We start from the raw sequence: 20,314 nt of genomic DNA on the forward strand, positions 1-20,314 counted from the left end.
GAGAGTTGTATTAGCAAAAATGCCACCAGCCTGGAATGAAACTATTTAAAATGGTAAAAAAGAAAAAAGAGAGAGAGAGAGAGACCGTTCTGGGCCCTCAACTTTCTGTGGGCAGGAAGTAGGCTGAGAAAGTTGCTCAAAGGGCATATTTTCCAACGCCCTCTTCAAAAATACCCAAGGAGGGTAAAGGAAAAGGAGAGACATCTCAGAAGGAGAGCCAAGAGCCATGGAAAAAAACAGACTGGAGAGCCTGTCCCAGGGAGCCAAACCAGGGCCTAGTTGAGGAACATCTTCCAACTCCAGAGTAATGGAACCTGTCAACATTTGCACGGCAGAATTTCAGAATTGCTATGGACCAGTGACTGTTATATTTCTCCTGTTTTCCCCCATTTTGAGTGGGAGTGTTTCTTGCAGTTATTCTGTAGCTATTGGTTAATAATAGTTAACCTCAACTACTGCTGGGTATATAGGGGGCAGACAACTTATCTTTAGTTCGAAGTACTCCAGATTAAGAAGAGTTGAAAGACACAAGGGAAAGATTACAACACAACTACCTAGGCCTCCACCAGACTGAGTCCAGTACAACTAGATGGTAACCGGCTACCACCACTGACTGCTCTGACAGGGATCACAACAGAGGGTTCTGGACAGAGCTGAAGAAAAATGCAGAACAAAATTCTAACTCACAAAAAAGACCAGACTTACTGGCCTGACAGAGACTGGAGAAACCCTGAGAGTATGGCCCCTGGACACTCTTTTAGCTCAGTAATGAAGTCACTCCCAAGGTTCACTGCTCAGCCAAAGATCAGATAGCCTCACAAAACAAAACAAGACTAATGGGGCACAACAGCCCAGACCCAAGGAGTAGGAGGCAAGAGGGGACAGGAAAGCTGGTAATAGGGAACTCAAGGTCCAGAAGGGGAGAGTGTTGACATGTTGTGGGGTTGTTAACCAATGTCATAAAACAATGTGTACTAACTGTTTAATGAGAAACTATTTGTTCTGTAAACCTTCATCTTAAGTACAATAAAATAAAAATAAACAAATAAAAAGAAGAGTTGTACTGAATCTGATTTAGGTCATGAGATCCTGGATTTTGAGACTGATGCTGTGAATGGATCAGACTTTTGGGGTCCTTGGATAGGTGTGAGCATATTTTGCCCATGGGAAGAACATGAATAGTTTTGGTCATGAGAGCAAACTATGATAGACTGCAAAAATGGTCCCAATTTTTCACTTCTTCCCGTATTCACACCCTTTGTCAAGTACCTTTGCAGTGCCCTCCCAGGCACAGTGGCCTGTTTCTCTCCTTGACAATAAACTTGACCATGTGATGTGATTTGTTCAATAGGTTGTTACCAGACATGACAAAACCAGAGGCTTGAAATGTGCTTTCTGGCTGGGGCTTGCTCTCTTGCATCTCAGCCATTGTTGTGAGAAAATGCCCAGACTAGCCTAATAGTCCCAGGAATGAGACGATGAGAAATAAATGGAGCAGAGTCACCCCCAGCCAAGGTTAGCCCAGATCAGCTGACAGCTTGCTGACTCCCAGACATTTGAACGAGCCTTGCTAAGGTCTGCAGAGCCACAGTTAACCCAAGTGTGTGAAAAATTAACACTTACTGTGATTTTGATTCCGCTTGTAAAACCTCCCCTTTTTGTTAATTTCAGACAAATTATTATATGTGACATTGTTTTTTAGAAGCCTACTCAATAGACATGATAAACGGAGGCCTCCAAAGTACGTGGCACCCCTTCCAATAAGCTCTCTGTCCTATACAGGAATGGACACCCTATTTTCAGTAGGCAATACCTGCAGTGGCAGAAAGATATTTGACCAAAGGTGGGGTTTACTCTGAGAATGAAATTAAGACATTCTGACACTGAATGAAAGACATAAAAAAATCTGCAAAGGAACCCACTGTAAATAAGTGGGATTTTATAGCATCAAATACAACCAGATTCAGTATCTTGGCTGAAACTCTAAGACATGAGTCAAGAAGGTAATTACTCTCCCCTTTCCCAAAATATAGTGTTGGCTTCTTTCTTCTATCTTAGGAAAGAACATGTATAGCAGTGACTGTTGCTGCCTCCGGGGTCCATTCTCCTTTTTCTTTTGGTAAGAAAATAATCCATGAGTTTTATCGAAACACATGAATGCCCAGCCAGCAGCTACATTATCCAGCCTCCCTTGCAGTTAAGTGTATGGCCTTGTGACTAATTTCTCACCAATGAAATGTGAATGGAAATGATTTGTACAAAGTCTGTGTCATCTTCTTAAAAGGAAATTGCTTTCCCTCCACTTCCTCTCTTCCTTTTTCCATAAACTGCAATGCAGAAATGGTGCTATACCAGCTTCAGCCATATGATCAAGAACACCACCCTAGCGCAGTGCCATATAAACCACCTGGTGGTCTTGTTAAAATGCAGATTCTGATTCGGTAGCTCAGGGGCCACCTGAAATTCTACCACTCTTATAAGTGCCCGGTGTTGCCCGTACTGCTTTTCTGAGGACTGCACTTTGAGTAGCAAAGGCTTAGAGGTCAGCAGATCAACAAGATTCAAGGAATCTGAGTCCCTGAAGGATTCTGAAGTACAGAACTGCCCATCCAACCAGTCTGACCCCTATTAATTTGACACACTGTATTTTGTCTCTCTTAGTTACAGTAGCTTGGCATGTGCCCTAATACACCATGTAAGCAGAAGAGGGATGGTCGTCCTGGAGGCTCAGAAACTGGAAACTTGCCAGAGGGTCTCCAGCGTAATCCAGGGGAAAGGGTACCCGACATTTGTTTCCCCATATTCCCTTCTGTCAGCAAAGATGATAGTTCAATTGCTCCAGCAAGCAAGATCATCAGCGTAACTCCGTGGATCTGATTTTTTGCTCAATTTGCTGACTAAAAATTTACTTCTCATGAAGATATTTCCATAGGCTCTTGATAGATCAGTGAGTAAATACCAGAATGGTAGAATCTGGGAAGCACTGTGAATTGTTCAAATAATTTCATCATCTGTAAAATGGGGATGATAATATTGAGCTCACACTATAATCATGAAAAGTAAATGGAATAACACATTTGAATACGTCTAGCATAATTCTTAACATTTATTAGATACTCAATAAATGATAGTTTCCTGCTTTGCTTCCACTACTTTCTAACAATATAGACAACTTATAGAATTTTTCCCCCCTCCTTCTATCAGATTAGTGCCTGAAAGGCTGGTGGTCAGGTTGCTACTGATGATAACCATAGTAAGGAGAATAGTGATACAGAAAGAAGCCAATGCCAGCTTTTATCAGGGAAATTTGGTCATATACATTTTCTCCTTACCCCAAAAGAAAGAGGAGAAGAAACTGAGAAGATTGATGCTATTGGCCATAGATGTAAGTACATAAAAGTAAGAAGAAAAGCAGTAGAAAGAGTGATTACCCAGAGACCAAGGAAAGAACGAATTTCGAAGAGGGAGTGGTCAAAATGCTGTCAAATGTGTTCAAATTCTGAGGAGAAATCAAGTAAAATAAAGATGATTAACTGTCCATTGGACTTACTAACTTGGAGGCTATTGGTGGTCTTCGCAAGAGCATTTTAGTGGAATTGGATGGGAAAATAGCTTGCCACAGGTTTAAGAGAAAGTGGGAGAAAAGGAAGTAGAACCAGAAAAAGTTTGGACAAATGTTTTAAAGTTTGACCATGAATGGAAGGGAAGAAGTAGGGCAGTAGATATAGGATCGAGAATGTTGTTTATTTACTGTTACAGATTGAACTGTGTCCCCCGAAAACATGTGTTGTAAATCGTAACCCCTATACCTGTGGTTATAATCCCATTTGGGAATGAGTTTATTAGTGTAGGGTATGTCTTAAGTCAATCTCTTTTGGGATATAAAAAAGATTAAACAAAGCAAGTGAGCAAGCAGAGATGAAGGAAGAGAGATGCCAAGCCACATGAAGATCACCCCGGAGCAGAAGCTCAAAATAGACAAGGACTTTCTTCCAGAGCTGACAGAGAGAGAGGCTTCCCCTAGAGCCGGAACCCTGAATTAGGACTTCTAGCCTCCTAAATTGTGAGAAAATAAATTTCTGTTTGTTAAAGCCACCCATTTGTGGTATTTCTGTTATAGCAGCACTAGATAACTAAGACAGTTGCTTAGACAGGAGAAGGTTAAAATACTAGATGGAGAGGAGACAATCTAGAGCAGAGGGTACAAGACGCAAGAAGACAAAGGATAATGGAGACGGAAGTTCCTGAAGGGGCAGTAGAGGCTGGGTTTAATTGAAGAGAAGGGACACCTCTTTCACTGTAACAGGAAAAGACAGGATGCAGACACAATCTATTTATAGATTCGGAGCCAGGAAGTTAAGGGAATGCTTGTTGGACGTCTTCTGTTTTCTCTGTGAAGTAGGAATTTAGGTCAATTCTGAGAGTGAAGGGGAAGGATAGGGAAGGTTAGATGTTGGAGGAAAGTGGAGAAAGTAAAAAATAGCGCCTTGAGCAGGGAAGAGAGAATTGACGAGAGAAAGAAAATAAGATTGGAGAGGAGTGCTAGGGCCCAGTTGAAGCAGATGACTAGGAATTTATACTGGTACCGATACGTAGGGCTCTGTGGTTTTCTTCAGACACTGCAAGAGGGAATAGCTGGGTTTTCCCATTGTGTTGCACAATGTCGTACGAGTAAATGTTTCACAATTGGCTTTTGGGGGTAGGATGAGAGGAGCCCTGATCTGTAGCAGTGGTGTAAATACTTCCACCAGGTCGGATTTGAAGCTACCAGTGTGATATACTGACAGTGAAGCTGGGAAGAGACACACAGTGGCACAATATGCAAGAGATACAATAAAGATAAATAACCTTAAGAGCATAGATAATAGTAAAATGTAGTAAAATAATTAGGAAGTGATGAGTTTTGACTATTTATTACCTTTGTTTTATATGATTTACTTGCATGTAAATTTATATCATTTAATTTTTAATGGTAGCTATGTTTAACTCCCAGTTTGTAGAATTCCTGAAAATTTTACAATTAGCTCTTCTAAGACAGCATGAGCTGGCTCCAGCATACCACTGGTTGTAGGAAACCAAGCTGAACTGGTCTACACTAAGGGGTGGAGGAAGGAGCCCTGGTGGCACAGTGGTTAATAAGAGTTCAGCTGCTAACCTAAAGGTCCGTGGTTCAAACCCACCAGCCACTCTGCGGGTGAAAGATGCGGCAGTCTCCTTCCAGAAAGATTACACCCTTGGAAACCCTCTGGGACAGTTATACTCTGTTGTATACGGTCACTATGAATCGGAATCGACTCGATGGCAATGGGTTAAGGGATGGAGGAAAGGAGACCTGGTGGAGCAATGGTTAAGAGCTTGGCTGCTAACTAGAAAGTTGTCGGTTCAACCCACCCAGCAGCTCCGTGGAAGAAAGACATGGTGATCTGCTCCTGTAAGGATTACAGCCTAGAAAACCCTATGGGGCAGTTCTACTCTGTCACGTGGAGTTGCTATGAGTCTAAATGGACTTCGAGGCACCCAACAACGACAACAAGGGATGGACGGGGTGTGGAGGGGAAAGAGAGCTGAGACATCATTGACAGCCTGAGTTCACTAGGAAAGGGGATTGGACATGATTGAAAAAGCCTGATTTGGGGGCAGAGAGACAGGCTGTCAAGTGTGATCAACAGTCAAAGAATCAAGTATTGGGTAATTACCAAGTTTGTATCTGTTTTGTGACCTTGAATTTTCTATCGCTGTACTAAAAATAGTCTATAAAGTCTAATGAACTGGGTTGGGAGGAGAAACACTGGGATAGGGGAGGGGTATTGCTGTAGAAGTGCTAGGAGAGAGATTGTGAGCCCAGGGCCAGGAGACCTGGGCCCCCTGGACAGTGTCAGTGGAAAGTCACTCCTGCAAAGGCATAACCAGCTGGGAGTCTTTCTGTTTGCTGTTTGCCTGAGCTGTATTTTGTTATAGATTGGCAGGGAGATATTTGGGGGATGGAAGCTCTGAAATTACACTACCGGCATGAATGCCTATACCTAAGTTTCTTCTTTCAAGAAGCTCAAAATAAACTTAGAAATTTTTCTTTTGCTATTCTCCTGAAAGTTCTTTGCATAAGGTACAAGAATAATTACACTTCAATTTTATTCAACCACTCTTCTGATATTGGAAAGTCACTATCCTCAAAAGAGCTAAGACATTGTGGAGTCAGTTTGCTTTTGAAATCATGACTGTGTGTAATTCAGAATCATGTCTGGTGTGAGATACCCCAGCAGGCAGCATTTTCACTCTTTTCAGAGAAAACATTTCAGAGAGTAGCTGTATTGTCAACATCTCCCTGTTTGCAAAAGCCCTGAGTGTTCAGGCTACAGTTACAATTATAGACATTTAGAGATTTCATTATATTTGACCAAGATTTAGAAGCAACAGCTAGAAGAGAAGGGAGGTTCTAGGAGGAAAAATAGACAAAATTTGTTAACTCTAAAAAAATGGCACACATTAGTGTAGAAGTGCCCACAGCAATCAAATTATGGGGGGAGATGAGAAAGCTGGTGGTGGTGGTGAAGTGAAGTGCGGGGGGCAAGCATACAGTTGTCAAATTAGGACATTAAAAAGAAATTACCAGTTCCTCAAAAAGTTAAACATAGAACTACCATATGACCTAGCAATTCCACTGCTAGGTATATGCCCAAAAGAATTGAAAGCAGAGACTCAGATACTTGTACATCAATGTTCATTGTAGCACTATTCACAATAGCCAAAAGGTGGAAACAACCTGAGTGTCCATCAACAGATGAATGGATAAACAATCTGTGGTACATACATATAATGGAATACTATTCAGCCACAAAGAGAAATGAAGTTATAACACATGCTGTGACATGGTTAAACCTTGCAAACAGTATGCTGAGTTAAATAAGTCAGACACAAAAGACAGACGTACGATCTCACTTACGTGAAATATCCAGGATAGGCAAATGCATAGAGACCGAAGTTTATTAGTAGCTACCAGAGGGGGTGGGAGGGGGAAACGAGGAGATATTCCTTAAGGGGTACTGACTTTTTATCTTAAGGGTGATGAAAACAATTGGAAATAGATAGTGGTGATGCTGGCACATCATTGTAAATGTAATTAATGTCACTGAATTGTACACATAAAAATGGTTGAAATGGTAAATGTTTTGTTAAACGTGTTTCACCACAATAAAAAGAAAATAAAATAATTTAAAAAAAGAAATGCTCAGTTACTGTCATTATCATTTCATAAAGAAAGATATTTTAACACTAGATAGGTAGTAAGGGAAGAATCTTAGAACAAAAGGTAAACCAAAACCAAACCCGTTGCTGTCAAGTTGATTCCAACTCATAGTGACCCTGTAGGACAGAGTAGAACTGCCCCAGACGGTTTCCAAGAAGTGGCTGGTGGATTCGAACTGCTGACCCGTTGTTTAGCAGCTGTAGCTCTTAACCACTGCGCCACCGGGGCTCCAGAATAAAAGATAGTCCTTTAAAAAGAATACATTTTGCTGGAATTCAGGTTGCTAATTAGCTGTCTTTAAAATAAGAAGATTATCCTGGATTATACAGGTGGGCTAATATAATCACAATGTAATTTTCTTTAAAAATGTGGAAGAGAGACAGAAGAGTGAATGTCAGAATGACGCAATGTGTGAAAGACTCGACTGGCCATTGCTGGCTTTGAAGACTGAATGGGTCCATGAGCTAGCGAATACGAACAGCCTCCAGAAGCTAGAAACGGCAAGGAAATGGATCATCCCCTCAGAGCCTCCTAAAGGAATGTAGCTCTGCTGACACCTTGATTTTGGCCCAGTGAAATCCATTTCAGACTTCTGATCTCCAGAACTGCATAATAATAAATTTGTGTTGTTTTAAGGAAAAAAAAAAGAATACATTTTGCTTTATGGGAAGACTCAGCCAATTGTTTCTATTTTCCTCATTTAGGGTTTAGTGGTGAAAGCATCTTCACGGATCACTGTAGGACACTAATAGCTAAGTGCGTTTTTGGTTTGTTTGTTTAATCTACTGATCCTTTCTTCTATCTTTTCGATAAATCCTTAATATTCTGCTATCTTAAAAGGGGGGAGGGGCAGTGTGATGTTTGTAGTTTAAAAAGGAAGTTTGCTTTGAAAAGTTAAAAAAAAGAAAAAAAAACAGCAGGCTTTCCATGACTCTGATTGGAAGAAGAAGAATGTGATTGGAAGGAAAGTTATGATGAAGCTCAGTCTGGCGTAATGGTGTGAAGCTCAGTCTGGCGTAATGGTGAGAACATGGTTTCAGAACTAGGCCAGACCAGGTTCAAATCCCAGCCCTGTTCCTTACAAACGAGAGGACCTTCAGAAAGCCACTGACCTATTCTAAATCTCAATTTTCTTCTCTTCAAAAGCAGGATATTCATAGGTACTTCACAGGTCAACACAATGATTTTATGAGATAAAATATGTTAAGAACCGAGTAGAGTGCCTAGCGCTCAGTAATTGTTCATTCTCATCTTCTCTCTTCTTTGTATCTTTCTTTCTTAAATGATAATGACAGTGTTGTAGTAAAAGCACCAGAGTTACACTGTTAAAAGTGAAAGTAAAGAGTTTTATTGAGGAATAGAGAGATTCACAAATTGGAGACACTATTACACTCAGGCGGAGTACAATAATGTTCCAAAGTGCAGGAGGGGAGTGAGGCTTTTTACAGGGTTGAGTAAACAAAGGCTACCTGCTCACAGGCACAAGGGGGGTGGGAGGCAAAAACTACAAAGGAGTCGTCAAACCACAATCTTTTTTAACAACCTTTCTTCAGGTTAGCATTTCTATTTGTTAATATCTTGGAACATCCTGAACCAATCATTCCTTGGAAAACATTTGCATCAAACTTTTTGTAACAACTGTAATATCTGATCCCTTCCTCTTATCTTAAAATAACAGGCTATGCTTCCACCCTAAGTTACAGATATACAAAGAGTCATGCAAAAAGCAGGAGTAGAGCCAAGGTCTTAGTGAGTGAATCAAAATGGAGTCTGATTTAGGTCTGAGTCAGCTATTCTAGTTTTGCCAGGTGCCTCAGGGTTTTGGGCTCTGCTAACACAGTAGTAATTGTAAAAATTTATTTTTAATGTCCTGAACTTAGCAACTTTATGTTTGTTACTCCCTTCCCTTTCACATATTCATAGATACCCTTTCCCACCACCACCAATTTTTCTGGTCTGGGAACTGCTGCACTAGCACAGACACCCCATAAAGCAATGTTTTCAACCAAATTTGATTCCCACTGTCCCACAGCTCAACCTGCACATTGCTATCCTGCTTCGTTCTGGAGGCTCTTTAGTAACTCCAGTTTTGCATAGGGTAACAACATTGCTTTGCTCTCACTATGGATTTTATAGAAGCCGAACTGTCATTTTGTGTGAACATTACCATTTTCTTTTAAATGAAGTAGCTGAATTGACTTTACCTACAGTGAGAGTGGGGACTTGGTCACCTTCTAGTGTAGTGGTTATGAATTTGGGCTCTGGAATTGGACCACCTGGATTCAAATTTCAACTCTATCATCTACCCCGTTACCTGAGACAACTTACTTACCCACACTCTACCTTGGCTTCTCACCTGTAAAAAGAGCATACGAAAAGAAATAGCTAGCATCTATACAGTATACTATATATATAGTATCTACTGGAAAGATTAAACGAGTTAATGTTTATAAAGAGATTACATACTAAGCACATGATAAATTCTTACTAAGGATTAGCTATTATGATTTTTATACTTCAGTATTTTCCTTTTCTGTTCTAAAACCAACTTCTCGTGCTTATAAATTGGTATTGTACTCTCATTAATACTTGACATTTTCCAAATTTGATCAGGGTGAACCACTCTGTGAATGTTCACAGGGACAAAATAGCCAAGAACGCAGAAGTCAAGGGCTTTCTCCTGGTGATACAAGTTGCTTATCTAGTGCTTTCCATTCACTTGGAATTCAATTTCACCTATAACTACTTTGTGTTTCTATACTTTTAACATTTATTGCAAGCCTTTTGGAACAAGTATATGGTCAAGTGGAATGTAGCATAGCAGAGTGGAGCACTGTAATTCATTTATGTCATTAATGTGGTCAACAGAAATATTTTGTCTGAGTTAGACGCTGTGGTTGTTGTTAGGTGCCATCAAGTCAATTCTGACTTATAGCAACCCGATGTAGAACTGCCCCATAGGGTTTTCTAGGCTGAAATCTTTACAGAAGCAGATAAAAAACAATAAACACAGTTCCTGCCCTCAGGAAACTGCCTAGTGGGCATGGCAGCCATTAAACAAGCCCAGTTTTCCAGTCACCTTTGAGGCGATATTGACTCATGGCAACCGTATGTGTGTCGGAGTAGAACCATGCTCCATAGGGACGGAAACAATTAGATAATTAGAAAAGGGTGTTGGTGGAGAACTGCAGAAAGATGCATTGGCTTATGCTGCTATGTGAGTAGGGGGGAGGGGTTGGGTTGATGTCTCATGAGCCTTCCAGAGAGGACCTAGGCTTGGGCTCAGCCCTAGAGGCAGAGTAAAGGTGAGCCAGGTAGAGGGGAAAGTGGGTATTCAAGCAGAGCGGACAGCATGAACAAAGGCATGGAGGCTAGAACAGCTTAACATATGTGTGTGTGTGTGAGAGAGAAAGAGAAAAGCTACACATAGATGGATTTTGCTGGAATACAAAGCACCTTCTAGACAGGAAGAGGTGGGAGGGGAGTCTGAGACACAGTCAGAAGCCAGAACATGGAAGCCCCTGGGCATCCTGCGGCAGCAGTGGGGAGCCCTTTAAAGGGACCTACAGTGGGTCTAATTTGCCATCTCTGTGCTCTGTGTTCCTGTGATTCCCTCAACGTGGACTGCTTTCTCCCCCAGACCATCATGACACCATCCTTCTCCCTCAAATCCATTACCTCTGACTTCTTCAGGCCGCAGCAATCTCTGTTTCCTCTAAACTCTTAAAATACTCAGTGTATAAACCTTACATTATTTAAGACTTATGGCCCTGTCCTGTGAATTATTTCTATATGAAAATATTTCTTGATTCTTTCACAAGATAATAAATTCCTTGAGCACAGGACCTTCACCTCTTTCCCACCTCCACAGAGCTCACATTAGAGCTTTAACATACTAATTGCTCAGTAAATGTTTGTTAAGTTGTTGCATCTCTGGCTTTTGGGGAGGGATAGAAATAGAGCCAGGTATAAAAGTCAGATGCAGATATGTTTTGTTTAAGGAAACTTCCAGTTTGCCAGGCCACGGGATGGGAAAGGGGGCAACACTCTTGAAAGCTTTTTTTTTTCTCTTGATTTCTAAGTCACCACATTCTCCTGGTTTCTTCCCAGCTCTCAGGTTGTTCCTTCTAGTCCTCTTTGCCAGCTTCCCCTCCTACACCTGGAGAAGGTGAGATACTGGATTGCCTCTCCTCTCTCTTTGGCGTTCTTTCTTCCTAGATCTCAGTCCACTCCCCAGATGTCAAGTCATCATATTTATACCAATGTTCTCAAATCAAGACTTCCAGCCCAGCTCCCCTCTCTCAGCTCCAGACCCCTGAATCCCAGGGACTCCTAGATCTCTGCTTGGATGTCTCACAGGCACTTCAAATTCTGTGTATCCAAAACTGAACTCATCATCATTATCTGCCCCCCAAAAAACAAACAACAAAACAAAAAACCAAACCACTTCCCTTTCCTCTAGTGGTGTCCTGCTTCAGAAATGGCCCTAGCCACTCAGTTGCTCAAGTCAAAAACCCAGGAGCCCTTCTTCTCCCTCACTCCTGCATAAAATTAATCACCCATTGCCAGATATTCCTCCACTTCTGTCCACTCCCATTCCTGTAACCCTAGCCTTATGCCTGAATTACTTTAAAGGGTTTGCTGAATACACTCCTAACCCCCTATGGCCTATTTTCCATCCTGCAGCTAGAAAAAAGAACAATGCAGAGCTGACATGTGACTTCCTTATTTAACACTTTTCAGTGGCTTCCCTCTGCCCTTTGAATGAGAATTAAAAAAACAAAACAAAACTGCAAACTTTGACCCTTCCTTTTCCATAAGGCTGCCCCTCTCAGGCAAATCTGCTGCAAAAGACCTCTTTAAAGTGTTAACAAGCAAAGATGTCACTTTGAGAACTAAGGTGTGCCTGACCCAAGCCGTGATATTTTCAGTTGCCTCATACGCATTCAAAAACTGGACAATGAATAAGGAGACCGAAGAAGAATTGATGCTTTTGAATTATGGTGTTGGCAAAGAATATTGAATATATCATGGACTGCCAGAAGAAGGAACAAATCTGTCTTGGAAGGAGTACAGCCAGAATGCTCCTTAGAAGCAAGGATGGTGAGACTTCATCTCAAGTACTTTAGACAAGTTATCAGGAGGGACCAGTCCCTGGAGAAGGATATCATGCTTGGTAAAGTAGAGGGTCGGCAAAAGAGAGGAAGACCCTCGACAAGACGGACTGACATAGTGGTTGCAATGATGGGCCCAAGCATAACAACAACTGTGAGGATGGCCCAGGACTGGGCAGTGTTTGATTCTGTTGGAACCGAATCCACAGCACCTAACAACAACTCTTACTCTTGCCTTTAGTCTGCATACACCAGTTCTCTGGGACTTATTCCCATGAATGTTCCATGCTCTCTCTCATCCCTAGGTCTCTATGTGTGCTGTTCTCGCTTCCTGGAATGTGCTATTCTCCCACTCTCACCCCGGCAAACAGATAAGTTATGAATCACTTGGTGCTGCTGAGATTGGCAGGAAGGTGGTAGCATCTAGTCTAGGCTAAGTCTCAGCTCTAGACACATTTTTTGCCTCCTGTTCACTCAAATTATTAATATATCTGCATGTTCTTTTCTTGCAAACCAAAACTCGTTGCCATCGAGTTGATTCTGACTCATAGTGACCCCATAGGACAGAACTGCTCCATAGGGTTTCCACGGAGCAGCTGGTGGGTTCAAACTGCTGACCTTTTGGTTAGCAGCCAAGCTCCTAACCACTACACCACCAGGGCTCCTCTTGTCCTGCAGTCTGGTGTATATTCTCACTGGGTCTGTGGTCAAGCAAAGTAGCTGGTTGTGTGAAGTAACTGGAGTGTGCTAAGCCAACTTCTGATTGACACAGCTTGAAGGCCCATGCTGGACCTTGCTGTAGCATGTAGATGTTTGAACGTATGTAATGATCATAAATGTCCCATTTGTTCCAAAGAAATGTGTACCCCAGAGATGAGGTATAATGATAGGGAATACTTGACCCAAGAAAATAAATATCACATGATGTATGTTTTTAAAGATGGTGGTTGCTGCTTAGGGCTATGCCATCTTGTAACAATTCCCCCAAGAAACTCATTAAACATGGGTGTCAACTTACTGGACAGCATCATACTTTACCAGCAACTCAAATGGCACCCTGGAAGGCCATTACAAGGAAATTAATAACCTGATCTCCTCTGCAAAATCAGCACAGGATTCTAATTCACACTTATAAAAAAACAAAAAAACAAACCAAAAAAAACACATTTTATTCAAATGAACCAATCAGTAAATGAAGTGTTAAGGCATTTAATATTAGACCATCTTTCCAAGAGATTGAATTACATCAAATCAATCCCATGTTCACGTAGGTTGCCAGGCCAGGTATTTTCAGGGGCCATATGTTATGAATATTTGTGCCACATCTGGGTTTCTGTGGGCCAAAAGGGCTGCTCATAATCATGACATATATTAAACATATACGCATGCACTAGTCTATAACGGACAATAGTTAACTATTTTGAAGCAATCAGTTAGAAAGAGTTTAAGGAGACTGTCAATGTTGGGAATGGAAGAAACTCAACTTCCAGCAGGGAAACATAAAATTATTTCTAGAACAAGTTGTAAAGTATGAATGAATGAACGAATGAATGAACACATATAAGTCAGCAGTGTGTCCACAATGCCTTTCAAAATACACACTTTCTTAACTCAATAGCTGGGTATCTTCACCATTGTCAGTCGAGTCAATTCCCACTCATAGCAACCGTGTAGGACGGAGTAGAACTGCCCCATAGGGTTTCCAAGGAGCTGCTGGTGGACTCGAACTGCTGACTTTTTGGTTACCAGCAGTAGCTCTTAACCACTGTGCCACCCGGGAATATTTACCAACATCATATCGCATGCACAAAATGCACAAAACTGATTTTTTTTCTTACTAGGCACAATTCAATACATCTGAATATAATAATTTGGCAACTTGACAGAAACAGGGAGCTGCTCTGCCTAAGAAAAGAGAAATGAAGAAATGCAGTCTTTCTCTTTTTGAGTCTGAAGCTGCTGCTTTAACCATTTCACGCCAGATGTGTCAGCAGGTGTTACAGATTCTTTTTCAGTGTTGGTGACCTGAGACATGGCACAATATAATCCTTTCTCAGAAAGGAAAGAAATTCACGTTTTCTCAGTGCTTGATGTGAGCTAAGGAGTTCCTGGGTGATGCAAACAGTTAAGGCTTGACTAATAACTGAAAGGTTGATGGTTGGTGACTTGGAAGAAAGGTCTGGCAATCTGCTTCTTAAAGGGCCAGTCTTGAAAACCCTATAGAGCGAAGATCTACTCTGCAGCACATAGGGTTGCCATGGGTTAGAACTGATTCAATGACCCCCTTTTTTTTTTTAATGTAAGCTACTTAGTTAGCTATTGTTGTTGTTGATAGTTGCCTTTGAGTGATGGCATATGACCCAATTTGGAATAATCACAACTCTTTCCCAGGACCTTTCAAAATGGAATGATAGAGATTCACACACACTTTCTCCTCTATGGTTTTGGTCCTCTGAGGATGTGAGCATGGATTAGCAGTGCCTCCCTTGGAGACACAGCGAGAAGATCCTGATGATGCTGGAACCTCTGGATCCAGTCTTACCTCAGGCCAGCTCCATGTCTGCTCTTCTCAGATTCGGCTGTGTGAGTCAATACATTTATCCACTTTGCTTAAAGAAAAGTTGGGGTTTTATCTATGCAACCGAAGAGTTCTGACTAAATATGTCAATGAAATATTTTTTGTTTGTATATTTACTCTAAGGAGACTTGGTGGTGCAAAGGTGAAGCACTCAACTGCTAACCAAAAAGTTGGTGGTTTGAACCCACCAGGCGCTCTGCAGGAGAAAAGACCTCGTGAAGACTACAGCCAAGAAAACCCTACGGGGCAGTTCTACTCTGTCATAGTGTCTCTATGTGTCAAAATCGACGACAGCAAACAACAACAATATTTACTCTAAAGGGAGTATGCTGTAATACAAAGCACACTGGACTTGAAATAATACTAGAAAGAACTTCGAATACTATGAAGTGCTAAAATATTGACATACGGTGTTGAGGAAGGGTGTGATCCAGAATTAGCCCAGGACCAAGTGGTTCATTCAGCTCAGCTCAGGAATTGGTCTGCCTGCTGCTGGGACCCAAATGCATTAGAATTCTCTTCAAAACCAAATTAAAATGATCTGCTTCACATTTCTCATTCCCCATTCCCTACTGAGTTTTAGTGACCCATCTTCTGTTAGTTTCAGTCTCAGACATGGCAGCGTCCTTCCTGTTTGTCCAGGCACTGAGCCAACACTGAACCCAAGCATGGCTAGGCCAGAACCCGGATATCGGCTGCAGTTACAAATATAATTATTCGTATCAGTTGCCACTGAGTCAATTCCAACTCACAGCAACCCCATGTGTGTCAGAGTAGAACTGTGCTCCACCCAGTTTTCAATAGCTGAATTTTCAGAAATAGATCACCAGGCCTTTCTTCCCAGGAGACTTTGCGTGGACTCAAACCTCCAACCTTTTGGTTAGCAGCCAAGTGTGTTAACTGTTTTACCACCCAGTGACTCCCAGTAGTTCACAGGAAATGCTAAACTATGGAACCCCAGGGGGCAGTTTGAAGACTGTAGGATTGACAGCCTCACAGAACTAGGCTTTGGTTTAACTCTATTGCTTAATAACTCTGGGAATTCTCTGAGCATCACTTTTTTCATCAGTAAAGTAGGACTAACAGTGCTTTAACCTTTAGTGATTATATTACTTATGAGAAGTACAGGCAGTTCCCAACTTATGACAAATTCGAGTTAAGATGAACCAAACTTATGACCTCTGTTTTTTTTTGGTACATCTTATTGTTAGTAATATGGACTACACACAATACTGCAGCACGCAATTTGCTGATGTTATCATTCTCAGATGTTCGATCACAGATGTTCAATTTTATGAGTTATTGTTCAAAACACTGCCATATACATTTAATTTTCTAAACTAAATCAGGGGCTTCAGTTGCTTGAAAACATGAACTCAAATGCTGATTGTTTTGCTAAAGTTGATAGGCAGATTCAGGAAGCAGTGAGATGTTGCTGCAAAATAGATGAAGAAAAAAAGAAAAGGACCATACAGACAACTGTCACTAATTTTCTGACTAGAAATGCCATCCTCATTCCCAGGGATAATCCAGATGATCCAGAACCTTCCACAAGTGGAGTTATTACTGTAAATGACAAAATACCAACGTCGTCCAACTCTTTTTCATTGTTGGAGTATATTTTTATGATTTGTGTATCTTTTTATGTATGTATTAAAATATACCTAAAAGTTTACATGTAATGTTTCCAACCTCCAAAGACAAATACCAGATTTATAAAGATAATGATAGTGAAAGGCAATAATGATGAAAACTAAAAAAAAAGAGGTATTCCACTTTCATCAGACCTGGAACCCCATTGTAAGTCAGGGACTACCTGTACACAGTAAAATGCCTGGCACATTGCCGACGCTTAGAATGTGGTAGCTGTGATGATGATAATAACATTTTGACTGTAAAGTATTTGCATGTTTTGCAATGGGGAAATACAGCATGAGAGGGTGGTTCTTTTTCTACAGGACAATCTGATGAGTCACTAGCAAAGACAGGATTCAACTAACAGACTTATTTTGAGGATTTGTGTGTCCTTATGAGCCATGGAAGGAGCCCTGGTGGCACGGTGGTTAAGTGCTCTGCTGCTAACTGAAAGGTCAGTGGTCCAAACCCACCAACCGTTCCATGGGAGAAAGCTGTGGCAATCTGCTTCCATAAAGATTACAACTTTGGAAACCCGATGGGGCAGTTCTACCCTGTCCCATAGGGTCACTAGGAGTTGGAATCAGTTCGACAGCAATGAGTTTTGGTTTATCAGCCAAGGTGCTCAAATGACAGATGAACTTAATTTCATGGCAATGAGTCTGAATCAGTATTATCTTGCTTTCGGTTTGCTTTTATATTTTAATTTATAAAGTGAAATTTGATGGAAGTATACTTTTAAAATTTATTAGACCCCAATTTGATGTGGCACCTCCCTGTGTCTTACACAATACTGGAAGCATATTTCTTAATTCTTCCTTTTTGGTTTTGATTTTTACAAATTTTTAAGTTTTTAAAACTTTCTTTACATTTAGCAAAGGTAAGGAAAGAAAACGAAACTATTGCACTTCCCCCAAAGAGACGCCTTGAGGAAAAACAGATCCCTGAGAGGGTATCATTAGCTGCCAGCTTCTTATAATTGAAGCCTCATCTCAGACAACTCTACTCTTTAATCTCAGCTCTCACCAACAACTCTTCCCTCTTTTGGATCAAGTGTTTAATTTCCTTAAAAGATTTTCTCAGATTTCAGCTATTAGGGAAGGATTTTCATTTTACCCTAACCCTTTAATGGCTAAATCTTGCATATCCATTATTTCAAAAAAGGATATTTCTGTTCATCTAAGTAAATAGTTGGAGGATTTGATCTTCTTTTCTTGCCCATTACTGCTGAAATGGAGAATTATTTGGAAATGTCTTTTGCTAAATGACTATCCTGTATAAAATCAGATAAAATTAAGCATTTACAAAAACCAGTCTTAGTCAATTCTGAGTTATCTACAGCAATATAGATTAAAGTGTGGATTGCTAAGAAGATAAACCCCTGAATCTGATTTTGGTCATTCTTTTACTTTCTTCTTTGAAAAATAAAATGCATATGTTTAATCTTCAGTTCAGTTTTTCTTACTAAAAAAATCTTTCTGCTTTTAGGAAAACATGCAATGGTCCAAAGGAGGTAACAGGTAAAAGAAGAAAGAGGTAGCCCGGGTAACGCAAAAGTTGAGGGTTAAGAATTATTGCTATTAATATTTCAGTACACAAGAATGTGATTTCTTTTAAAAACATATAAAATGAATAGTAGCAATTCATGGCTTTTTTCCCGATTCTCCTGCAAACTTCCATAAGACCTCAACCAGTCTCAACTCTGATCATAAACCTTAACTGGCTCCCACATCTGGGTTAGGTGCCCCTCGTTAATTCTTCTACAACTCTGTATCATTACCTCTATTACAGCATCCAACACTTTGTTCTTTTGTGTGTTTGTTTTCTAATATTTAATTGTATACATAGTAAAAAAAAAAAAAATGCTTAAAGAGTAGAAAAGGGCTTATACTGTGTGGTTGTTTTATCAGTAACATTGTTGTGTGCTCTCGAGTCCATTCCAATGCATAGCGACCTTACATGACAGGGTAGAACTGCCTCATAGGGTTTCCTAGGCTGCAATCTTTATTGAACCAGATCATCAGGTCTTTTCTTCCGCAGAGCAGCTGGTGGGTTCCAACTGCCAACCTTTCAGTTAACAGCCGAGCGCTTAACCATTGTGCCACCAGGGCGCCTTTTATTAGTAATAAAAACAAACAAAAAACCCAAACCCATTGCCGTCGAGTGGACACTGACTCATAGCGACCCTATAGGACAGAGTAGAACTGCCCCACAGAGTTTCCAAGCCTGGTAGATTCGAACTAACAACCTTTTAGTTAGTAGCTGGAGCTCTTAACCACAACGCCGCCGGGGTTTCCTTATTAGTAGTAGTATAGTAATACGGCGAAACAAGTTCAGAGGGATTAAGTGACTTTACTAAGATCACACAGCTAATACATGGTAGAGCTAGAATTTACTAAACTTAATCATTCTGGCTCCGGAGTCCAAGTTATTCACCACATCATTCTGCTTAGATATTTGTTGCAAATAACAGAAGCTTAAATACTTCCTCTCCCCACCCCCCACAAAAGATTTATTGTTATACATTCTCCTCCTCCTCCTCCTCCCTCCTCTTCCCTCGCTCTCTTGTTTTCCCCAGTCAGCCTCTGTTATTGTCTGTGCAAAAACTGATAAAACAAAACAAAACAAAAAACGTTTATGTTAAGGTGTAATCCACACTGAAGGGTGTAGTCTTTGATCTTTATCAGTAAGTGGTTCAAGAACTCTTCACTTTCAGAAACCAAGGGTGTGTCATCTGCATATTGTAGGTTGTTAAAGAATCTTCCTTCAATTCTGATGTTGTGCTCTTTTTTTCATATAGTCCAGTTTCTTGGATTATTTGTTCAGCATACAAATTGAATAAGTATGGTAAAAGGATACAACCGTGATGCACACCTTTCCTGATTTTAAAGCATGCAGTATCCCCTTGTCTTTTCGAACAACTGCCTTTTGGTCTATGTACAGGTTCTGCGCGAACACAATCAAGTGTTTCAGAATTTCCATTCTTCGCAATATTATCCATAATTTGTTATTATCCACACAGTCGAATCCTTTGCATAGTCAATAAAACACAGTAAATATCTTTCTGCTATTCTCTGCTTTCAGCCAAGATCCATCTAACATCAGCAATTATATCCTCCATTTCACGTTCTCTTCTGAATCCAGCTTGAATTTCTGGCAGTTCCCTGTTGATGTACTGCTGCAACCATTTTTGAATTATCTTCAGCATAATTTTACTTGCATGTGATATTAATGATATTGTTTGATAATTTCCCCATTCTGTAGGCTCACTTTTCTTTGGAACCGGCACATATATGGATCTGTTCCAGTCGGTTGGCCAGATAGTTGTCTTCCAAATTTCTTGGCATAGATGAGTGAGTACTTCCAGTGTCACATCTGTTTGTTGAAACATCTCAATTAGTATTCCATCAATTCCTGGAGCCTTGTTTTTCACGAATGCCTGGACTTGAAATAATACTTCTTCCTTGAGTCCCGTTGGTTCTTGGTCATATGCTACCTCCTGAAATGGTTAAACATCAACCAATTCTTTTTGGTAGAGTGACTCTGTGTATTCCTTCCATCTTCTTTTGATGCTCCCTGCATCATTCAATATTTTGCCCATAGAATCCTTCAATATAGAAACTTGAGGCTTGAATTTTTTCTTCAGTTCTTTTGGCTTGAGAAATGCCGGGTGTGTTATTCACGTTTGGTTTTCTAACTCCAGGTCTTTGCATATTTCATTATTATACTTTACTTTGTCTTCTC

The sequence above is a fragment of the Trichechus manatus genome, unplaced genomic scaffold (genome assembly GCF_000243295.1).
Source record: "Trichechus manatus latirostris isolate Lorelei unplaced genomic scaffold, TriManLat1.0 scaffold00058, whole genome shotgun sequence".
NCBI lineage: Eukaryota > Metazoa > Chordata > Mammalia > Sirenia > Trichechidae > Trichechus > Trichechus manatus.